Raw genomic sequence first — 10,400 nt, 5'->3', positions numbered from 1 at the left:
TTATCGGTTTTTTCAAAAATAAAATTTTCAAATATCTCATCCATAATACTAATTTCAAATGCTATAGTATTAATTTGAAAAAAAAATTTCCAATGCTATAGTACTATAATTTCAAAAATACCTAATCCAAACAAATCTCAAATATAACTAAGTAAAAAAAAAACTACCACCTCCATCTTCCACCACCTAGCACCATCATCCCCGATTGCCTCTCCCCTTCCCCTCCCTCTCCACCTCTCTCCTCCTCTCGATTCCGTTTCCTTCCTCTTTCCTCTCTTCCCTTCCTTCTTCCTTCCTAGTCCCTCCCCTCCCATCCCCGCCCAACCTCTTGAGGGTTGTAGGGGAGGAGGGAATAGGAAAAGGAAGAAGAAAGGAGGAGGGTCGGATATATATAAATTATAAAAGGGTTAATCACATTTACCTTCCTTGAGATATTGCCAAATTACTAATTAATCCCTGAGATTTGGCCAAATCGCATTCACTCCCTTATCAGTAACATTTATATCTTACTGCAAAAGGGTGGTGAACTACTAGAATTATCTTTCGTAGAAAAGTACCAAATCAAAAGTAGATAAGTGTATAAAACAAATCAAGATAAAAGATATTTAACAGTGAACACAGAAAAATCTCATTAGGATAAATGATATAAAAATTAGACGAACAAGCAATCATAGAATTTCAAATTTCAAGTTTCAAGTTTCGTGACTGCATCTCTTTCACAAACTCTAACCTCTATTTGTCCACCCAACACGAAACCTCTTCTTTTATACTATTAGCCCACCTGACATTAGGCTACTGTAACTATCACCACCGCCACTGTTTCTTCCTTTCTTGTTTTTATCGTTGATTCTTCAATTTAGATCTTGTGTCATCTCTCCTCCATCTGTGTACATGCTCTCCACTTACAAACTAATGAAAGAGAAAAATTTAGACAAGTCTTTTCTTGGTTTTGCAAGAAGTTTGAGATCCCAAATTCCATGACTAAGGCCTTGTTTGGATTGCATTTTCTTGAATTTTTTTGTAAAAAAATTATTACTGTAACGATTTAATGTATGTGAGGAAAAAATGTAATAAAAAAGTGTGATCACAGAAAATGACGTAATTTTTGGGCAGAAAATGGCTGTCCAAACGGGGCATAAGGTTTTGCAAGAAGTTTGAAATCCAAATTCCCATGATTGAGGTACTTGTCCATGCATAGGATTTGGATTGTAATGCATTATGAACCATATCTGTGGTTAATTTTTTTTTTTCTTTTTATTCTACCCCCAAAGTTTAATTGAAACCAAGTTGTGGAGTTCGTTCATGATTGATATTGAATTGTTTTGCAGGATTTCATGAACTTCCGAATTTCACAAAGGTGTACTGGGTTTTAACTTTGATTTAAAAATTGATATGCAAAACTAGGGAAAGGGACAAAAAAAAAAGAGGAGCTAATTTATGGTGGCTTGAGAAGAAGTGATTGATGGCTTTGAAGGGATAGAAAAATCTGGACTATAATCTCTGGGTAGGATAAACAGAGGGGAAAAAGCAAGGTGCAAGGGTTATGGGTATTTTTGGGAGTTCAATCACATATTTTCCGGTGACATCATCAAAATAAATGGTCAAACGCTTGTTGACTAATGCTAAGGGAGTTTTTGTTATGAAATTATTGGTGAGAAGGCTTGTTTTGTTATTTGGCAAAACCTTGGGGACTAATTGGTGGTTTGGACAAACTTCAGTGGAGGTAAATATAGTTAACCCCTGCATGAGAAGGAGTTTCTCACTCTCTCTCATAGAACTTCAACGATCTTAGCTGCCTTGGGAGGGAGGGGCACAATTGTAATTAGGATATAGCAGGGACATACTTTGTTTGCATCAGGCACAAGTGGTCTAAGCATGGTGGTTTGGTAAAATTATCATCTTATCCGCTCCTGTATTCAAAATGCTATAAACTGCAGCCCTTCAATTGTAAACACAGTAAAATTACCTCTCTGTCCTTGGAGGCAACATTAATTCAATGTTGAAGTTAGAAATTTTGTTGGGTTTGCTGTCATTCACAACCTTCCTTGTAATTAATTAAGCTCATGATTATGCTGATGACACAATTTTCACAACTTTTTGAGCTCTTTCTTCCTGATTATGAAATTGATCTCATAAATTTGTATTACATATAACAATAATAGACTTGGTGATGGTTACTACCATTACTTGAATGCCTACTTCTTCCATATTTTGACAATTTCATGCTCCTTTTTTATATACTAGTGATCAACACATACTTGATGTGTGTGCAAGTGAGAAAAAAAAAATCTTCTGTTGAACTAATGAATGTAGATTCATTATTTCACAACAAAATCTAGTGGTAGTAAATTAAAAAAGTCAATTATCTATAAAAACTAAACAAAAAATTAAATGAAGCAATTATCTATAAACAGTTGTGTTTAAGTGATAAACGTGTATTTCGTCAGTTGTGTGACTTTAGTGGTTGAATTGAAGTGAATTAGTGGAGAGAAGTTATTTGAAGGGTTAAAAAAGAGCTCTAAAAGGTGATGACAGATTATTTACACCAAATCACTTGCTCCCACTTTATTATTTTATTATTGTAGAGATGTTGCTTTTTGTTTCATTTGCTTCGCTTAGCTAAACCTTCTTCCACCTATTAGATATGGTTTTCAAATTAGGCCTTGTTTGGACAGCCATTTTCCGCTGGAAAATTGCGTCGTTTTCCATGATCACATTTTCCTACTAACTTTTTTCCTCACATATATCAAATCGCTATAGTAATTTTTCTATAAACAATCCTAGAAAATGCAATCCAAACATATTAAGTTTGTCTTGATTTTCTCAAGTTTTCGCCATAGTGTAGGTCTCTTTTCATCTTTTTGAAGATAGCTTTTAAATTTTTTGTCATGAACTATTGGAGTTAACTCAGTGTTTAGAGAAAAAGCTCTTAGAGTTATTTCCATTATCAAATTCAGAGTTCAAATTGTGGGCTTGGAAGTTCGAGGTGGGAAGGATTGCGGGAAGGGATGAAAGGTAACAAAAAAAAATTATGATTATTCTGCTATTTTATGCCTACTTCAGATTTGAACGATTGTTTATTTTAATTTAAAATTGTGTCTTTTTTCATTTGAGATTGTTAAATTTTAATTATCCAATTTCCTTGAAATTCCAATTCTGCATAGTTTCAATCCTCTCTTTCTGCCAAGTAGGTTTTAGTATTGTTGTTTACATCCTTTTTCTGTGAATTTCCTCAATAAGATATTTACTTTGACATCTTACTTTAGTTTGCGAAATTGACTTGTCTATAATTATTGATTAATTTACAATTATTTATCAATTCAATGTATTGATACTTAACTGCATAAATTGACTTGTCCAATATTATTTTTTTTTTTTATAAATTATCCAGAAGTGTGGTTTGCCTTGACTGCATGTATACAATAGTATACCTTGAAGAGGACAAGAGTTATTGAGTAAAGCTTAATAGCCACTACTTTCATTTCCTAATTATACAATCGTCTTGCACTTTCACGTCGGATTATCCATGAGGGCCTCATACAATTAATGATTTTCTTGCAGGTATTATAAATTCTATTGCAGAGACTAATGGACCTCCCAATTCCAACTTTTTTAGGTTTGTGACCATTAAAGAGTGGGACAAATTCCTATAGTCATTTGCTCCATCGTACGGAGTTTGTAGTTCAAAAATTCCCATGAAATGTTACGTGGATGATGATATAAACTTACGTGGTGATGATGGATGATAGAGGTATACATATTGTGGTTGGGAAAAAATTTATTATAATTTACTCTAGGCATATATCATTTATTTACAAAGAAATTGTACATTCTACATCAATTTATTTTGGGATAATTTCAGAAACCTCCTCTAAGGTTTTTAACTATTTTACTAGCCTCCCTTCAGATTTTAAAAATTATATTAACCTCCCTTGAGATTTATTATTTTTTGTAACATTTAGGTCCAACCAACAATTCAAAAGTGATATTAGGAGAGAGAAGATAACATGATTCCACCATTCCTCCTCATCTACTTTACTTATTTAGTTAATTTAATACTAGACCAAACAATAAAGAAAACACTACCATTTGCTGTTTATTATCAAGGATCAAACCACATATGGCATCAAAAAATAGTATATCGTTCTATAAATTTCACTTAATATAAGATCCAAATTACTTTTTTCAATTATAAATCCATTTGTCAAACATGATGAACAACAAATAATAAAAAAATTGCAACCAAAGCATTGTAAATAGCGAACTTTAATACTGTAAAAATCTTAGCAATTAACCTTAATATGTTGACAAGGATATTTATGATGTTAGAGTTTGTTCTCTATAATATTTTGGTTGCAAATTTTTTTGATTATTTGTTATTGATCATGTTTGACAATGGGTATGTAACTGAAAAGAGTAATTTGCATCTTGCATTAAGTGAAAAATACAGAATGATATACTATTTTTTGATGCTACATATGATTTGATTACTAATGATAAACAACAAATTTTAGTGTTTTTCTCTAATGTTTGGGTTGGTATTAATTTAACTAATTAATATAGTAGATGAGGGGCAATGATAGAACCATATTATCTTCTCTTTCATAATATCACTTTTTAATTACTAATTGGACTTAAATGTTACAAATAATTAACTCAAGGTAGGTTACTGTAATTTTCGACATCTGAAGAGAGGCCAATGAAATACTTAGAAGCCTCAGGGGAGTTTTCTAAAATTATCCCATTTATTTTCAACAACCTCTAGCTATATGCTTGCTAGGTTTATATTAAATGATAGCTTATTACAATTCCAACCTTCCATTTTGTTTTTACCTGTGTAATTCATTGCATAAGCTGGCAGTATCATCTCTGATTATAAATTCATGAATTATCTAAGAAATTTCATTTTTTTTCAAATTTTCTTTTCACTATTTGCATCCAAATTCCCCCTTAGTCACCAAATTTCATTGTTTCTATATAATAATTTCTCATCTCAGTATTAAAACAAGTATCTTAGTCCTGTGCCTTGCGCGAGCTTTTGCCTTAGTTTAGAAAGAACAAACTAAAAACTAATACTAATACGAAGCGTCAAAGTCATAATCACTTGACATTGTGCAAATTCAAATCCTATAGTGAAAAAATTTGGCAAAAATGGAAAAAGAAAAGGATAACATTTGTACCACTCTATTTTATTTTATTTTATTCTATTTATTTTTTTTATTTCTAGGTTGAGTGATACCTTGAAAGAAACTTACCTTCATGATGAACGGATATATTTCTCAACTCAAGCAACCCTCCAAAAAGAAAAAGTAAAAAAAAAAGAAAAGAAAAGGGATCATGAAGATGAAGCAGCATAGAGATGATTATATAGCTAAATCCTTTCTTCCCAAACATACTTGAGTATCAAACTCCAAGGGTTTGATGAAATGAAAAGCAACATGCAACTTTGTATTAGGGCAATTAAGCAAGGCCTTATGTCCTTTCCTTACATCCCAATGCAAATTCTCGTAAGCTAATTATTTTAACTCGATGATTTCGAACTAATCATTTTACACACATAACTTATATCTAAAATTGTCAATGTAGAAATATGCTGCATCAACAGCACAAGGCTTATTGTTTGGATACCATTAATATTATTCCAAATAATATTTCGCTTGCATCATAAACACATTTCCCAACTCACCTTTTTATATTCCCAACCAAATTTTTATCTCACATACATCACATCACAAAAAGTGCTACAGTAATTATTCCAAATAATATTTCAAATAACGCTCTATCCAAACAACTGCTTACAATATTAATTAAGACTCTCAAGAACCTATGTCTTGGTTTCTAAATTCAGACTTTCATCTTTCTCACATCAAGTTAAATTTGAAAGATTATCCTAAGATTACGAGCTAATATATATAAATCCTTAAATCTCAAATTGGCTCGAGAGTTTCTTCATGGATCCAGAATTGGTAGGTAAATATTTTAAAGTTTTTCAACGGATGCTTGCTCAAATCAATGAAACCTTTAAGAAATCCTGTTGACCATCCCACTATATATACCATGTGGCTTTCGAAAAAATTTCTCATAAGCTGTTGTTTTCCAATCATAACATGGACAAATTTGCAGATGCAAATGAATCCAATGAAACTCTATCATTTCTTCCAGCCATCCCACGTACGTACGATGTAAAAGTTGGATGACGCGTCTCTACAATTGCAAGTAGAATTCTAGCATACAACTCATGATTCAGTAATGTTGTACACCGAATTGTTGTACAACTCAATAAAAATGTAATTGAAAATAAAGAAACGTGATTCAGAAAAAACGTTGATGATGCAACTAAAAACGTTTTTAGAAAAATCTGACAATCCAAACAGACACAGACCGTTGATCAACTCATTCATCACAACAATATAAGCACAGAAAATCAAAATAAAGGGCTTCTACGGTCGCAAGTGAAATTCTAGCAATGTAAGTTGAGTAAGCTCCGGAAATTAAATTAGCATTTGATAATTGTAACTCCCATAAGCATCATGTTAAACAGAAAACATTTTACAAAGTGTTACTACTACTTAAGCATGTACTTCTATTATGGATTAATGTCATACTTCTTGATGTGACAATGTATATATTGTACTATATGATGTAATAGTGTTATAAATGATAATTGTACAGCGGGAGCCCCATTTCCGTAGACGTGCGCCCTGCGAAGCTCTTGTGCTTGTGGTCTCACTTCTCAGAGTTAGCTATATAGGCTGCCCGTATTTTGTCAGGCAAGAGAAAGAGGATGCAGTTAGAGCCCAGAGGAGCCTAATAAGTAAATATGAAAAGGTAGGGCATCTTCTGTGCATCGTGTGCCAACTAGAGTGGGAAAACTATGCAATGACAGGTTCGCATGGGCGGGTCAATTTACATGCAGAATTTATTGCAGACAGAGAAAAGAAAGAAAAGGGCTTAAAAAATGAGGTAGTTGCAGTACAATAGTATCATCATCATCATCATTCATCAGTGAGCAAACTTGATACAGATTTGACCAAAGAATGAAAAGGGATGATGCAAAACAAAACGAAATAAACAAAGACCTGAATTATATATATATATAGATATAGATATCAATGTCATTAACAACTCCAAAGTGGGATTAAGGGTTTCTTGATTGGACCAAATCTAGGAAAACTTGTAGGCATCAGGAACCTTGAAAAGGGGGGTTTGCTTCCTAATTGGATGCCGACTTGTTGGTTTACCTTCCAAAAAGAAGGCCATATTTTGGTTGGCTTGGTTTGGATGGTCTAATCAGACTACTGTTTGAGCAAAGTCCACAAGATTTTCTTCCCCCCCAATTGGGACCACTATGGCTGTACCAATTGGTTTCAGGCCATGTGCCATATTCGTACGACCAGCAATTTCTACTTCAAAAATTATGATGGCCTATGACACCAATCTTTCCCACAAAAACCAAAATGAACAATAAAGGCTAGTGAGAATTGATGATGCTGTTCTATCCATTTCCAACCACTTGAAAACGCCAACTGTTCTATTGGTGTACACTTTCATGAAGGTTAGACCACATATTCAGCAGATTCAGAAGCATGAATGCCCCCCTCCTTCATCTCACCATCCTTGAATTCCTCTTTTGAGTGCATAGGATTACAGGGCGGGCAACGTTTAGCTTTCTGATTTGTGCCAGCCCCACTTGAAAATTTTTGTTGGACGATACTGGGTTTTTTTTTTGCTTTATAAAGAAATGGATTTATAGAAACTTTTTTATATCTTTTTATAGGAAAAGTGGAGAGGCAGAGGGGGGGCAAAGAAACGAAATTGATATGGATTTTCTTGGTTCATCATCCTACGAAAGTGATAGTAGTATTAACCTATGCATCTTGAACAACGTCTGATTTGATAGCAGTCTGCATTATTTTCACTGGGCCAGTTCTGCAATTTTGCAAAATCTCTTCTTCTCTTCTTGTAAGACTCAAAATAGTAATAATTCCTTGTGAAAGGCTGCTTTTAGAAAAATTTTCATGCCTATCTATGACTAGATTTTGACGGAAAACCAACAACGAAAATGAAGTCGGCCTTCATTTTTCTTGGTTTTATTCTTGCATCAACGTGTTTTGACTGTCAATTTTTGTACGCGCATTGCCGTAATACTCCTATCCAATTCAATGGTGACACCTTCCAAATCTACATTTCTGTTGGTTGACTTGGTTCCACACATGCATGAGAAATTAATATGCTGACACGTTCCCGTTACTCCCAATTTGGGAAATGGGAGTCACTGCTGTTGTAGTAATAAAACACGCTGTGAAAAAGGGGAAATAAAATGGTGCAAGTTTTTGAGTCTATATTTAGTGAAACTTGTATCGTATTTAAGTTAACAAACTGTTTATGTACAATGAATAACAGACGTGTGTATTAACAAAGAAGAAATCGTTTTTAGACAAATCTTGACCATTGCTTGTTGCAAACGATCGATTGTCAGAGACAAATGTCCGTGCCCTTTATTCAACATTTGCACAAGGGGTACGAACAGTTGTCGGTCACAACTGTCTTGAACTGTATCGAAAATTTTAAAACACAATCGAGAATTTAGCGTTGTATGATTGTAAATTATCCCATAAAGCCATGTGAATTTTACACTACCATGCATCATATGAGTTCCATGAATCTTGTATGGTGGTCGTTGCAACCTTTGCCAGCCTCCCTCTCCCCACCTAGAGCATCAAACACAGAGAATGCCTTCTCAACATGCACTGTCAGACTATACTTTGCAGTAGTTGTACCCACTTGCATCATCAAGGAAATTCATTCCAATCTTATGGGACTCCAATTCTCCAAATCCCCCATATCACATGTACTAATTAAGCAATTCTTGATTGTTACTCCAAATTATGTGATTTGACATAATATCTCTTTCTAGTGCAAAGCAAAGTCATACTCATATTTTAATAACAATCTATTATATATGCCATTTTAATTAAGGACCTCTGATCCAAGTTTTTAAATTCAGGGGATATTCATATACTTCTACAAATTAATGCTGAACTCTTCTTCCAAGTTCCATCATCTAAACCACACAAAAGAATGATCCTCCGTTCCATTTGCTAACTAAAAATTCTCTCTGATGGGATTGGGAAACATTGGTAAACACATTGACATGGGGATCAGGGATAAAAACAAAAAAAAAGGGAAAAAAGTGAGATTTAGATTCTCCACATTTCTCTAGCTAGCTTTGCCTAGCTGAGAACTAATCATTCAGGGAGCCCAATGACAGAGGGCCCACATTTAAAAAATATTGAACGGTCCAGATCAATGAGCTGGTGGGCCAAGGGGAGTAGGGCCAGAAACACCCACCACTGATCTTTACAGTGCCAGCACTGCTATGTGTGTGTAAAAGAGAGGAATGATCCACCTGTTTGTCTGTGATAATATCGTAGGGTTGTACATTGGTTTAGGCAATTACCAGCATGTGGGCCTCGCCACCTGAGCCAACACCTGGAGCTGATAAGGTATGGGCCCCCACCCCAGAACTGTTAACCGAGCCCATCTCTCCGATACACACTTGCACAAAAAATAAAAAAAAAATCCTTTCGTCATACATGATGGAATTGGAAACTACTTGAGAGATTCACGGCAGATGTTAGAATCACTGAAACCAGTTTCTTAAGCTCCTACATTTTAGTAAACCCTCCTGTTTCATTTCATTTCCCCACTCCTACATATCAATATGGTTGTGGACCTTCTTCTTCTTTTTTTTTTTTTTTTTTACATTTTCTTTCCTTTTTCGGGGCTATGGAGGAGGGTTTTTCAAGATTAAACTTTTTTTTTCCGAACTTGGTTTTGAAAAAATAAAATAAAATAAAAATGACCGTTACCTAACTAGCTAGCTACCTTGTTGCCGACCGAATTCGGTCGAACCAAGAATTTTGAAAAGAATGACTGTGAATGGTAACTTAACTTATTCACCATACTTTTCCAAAGATTTTGGAAAGAACTACATAGATTAGTAACTTAATTTATTCACAAACTGAATGTGAAGACGCCCTAATAAAGAAACTTAGTTAGGGCATAAAAATGTACCATCTGAAGCAGCAAGAAGATTTCAGGAAAGAATGCTTATGATCAAGACTATATATATACCTTCCCCGTCTGTTGCAACTACATTAACTTAATTCGCAATTGATAATATGTTAAAACAATCATCGCCCTAATTAAATGTTTGTGAAGAAGGATATCGGGAGGAAAGAATGAATGTTAGTACTATCATCCATGTGAATATTGATGCCAGTTTGTTCGCACAACTAACAATGTTTAAAAGACATTTATGCAGTTAGTGAAATCCATTCGTATGCAAATTAACAAGACATGAGATTACATGTATCTATTGGTGGCAGAAAAGAAGA

Source organism: Coffea eugenioides, chromosome 4, assembly GCF_003713205.1.
Source record: "Coffea eugenioides isolate CCC68of chromosome 4, Ceug_1.0, whole genome shotgun sequence".
NCBI classification, from domain to species: domain Eukaryota; kingdom Viridiplantae; phylum Streptophyta; class Magnoliopsida; order Gentianales; family Rubiaceae; genus Coffea; species Coffea eugenioides.
Note: the sequence above shows the minus strand (reverse complement) of the source record.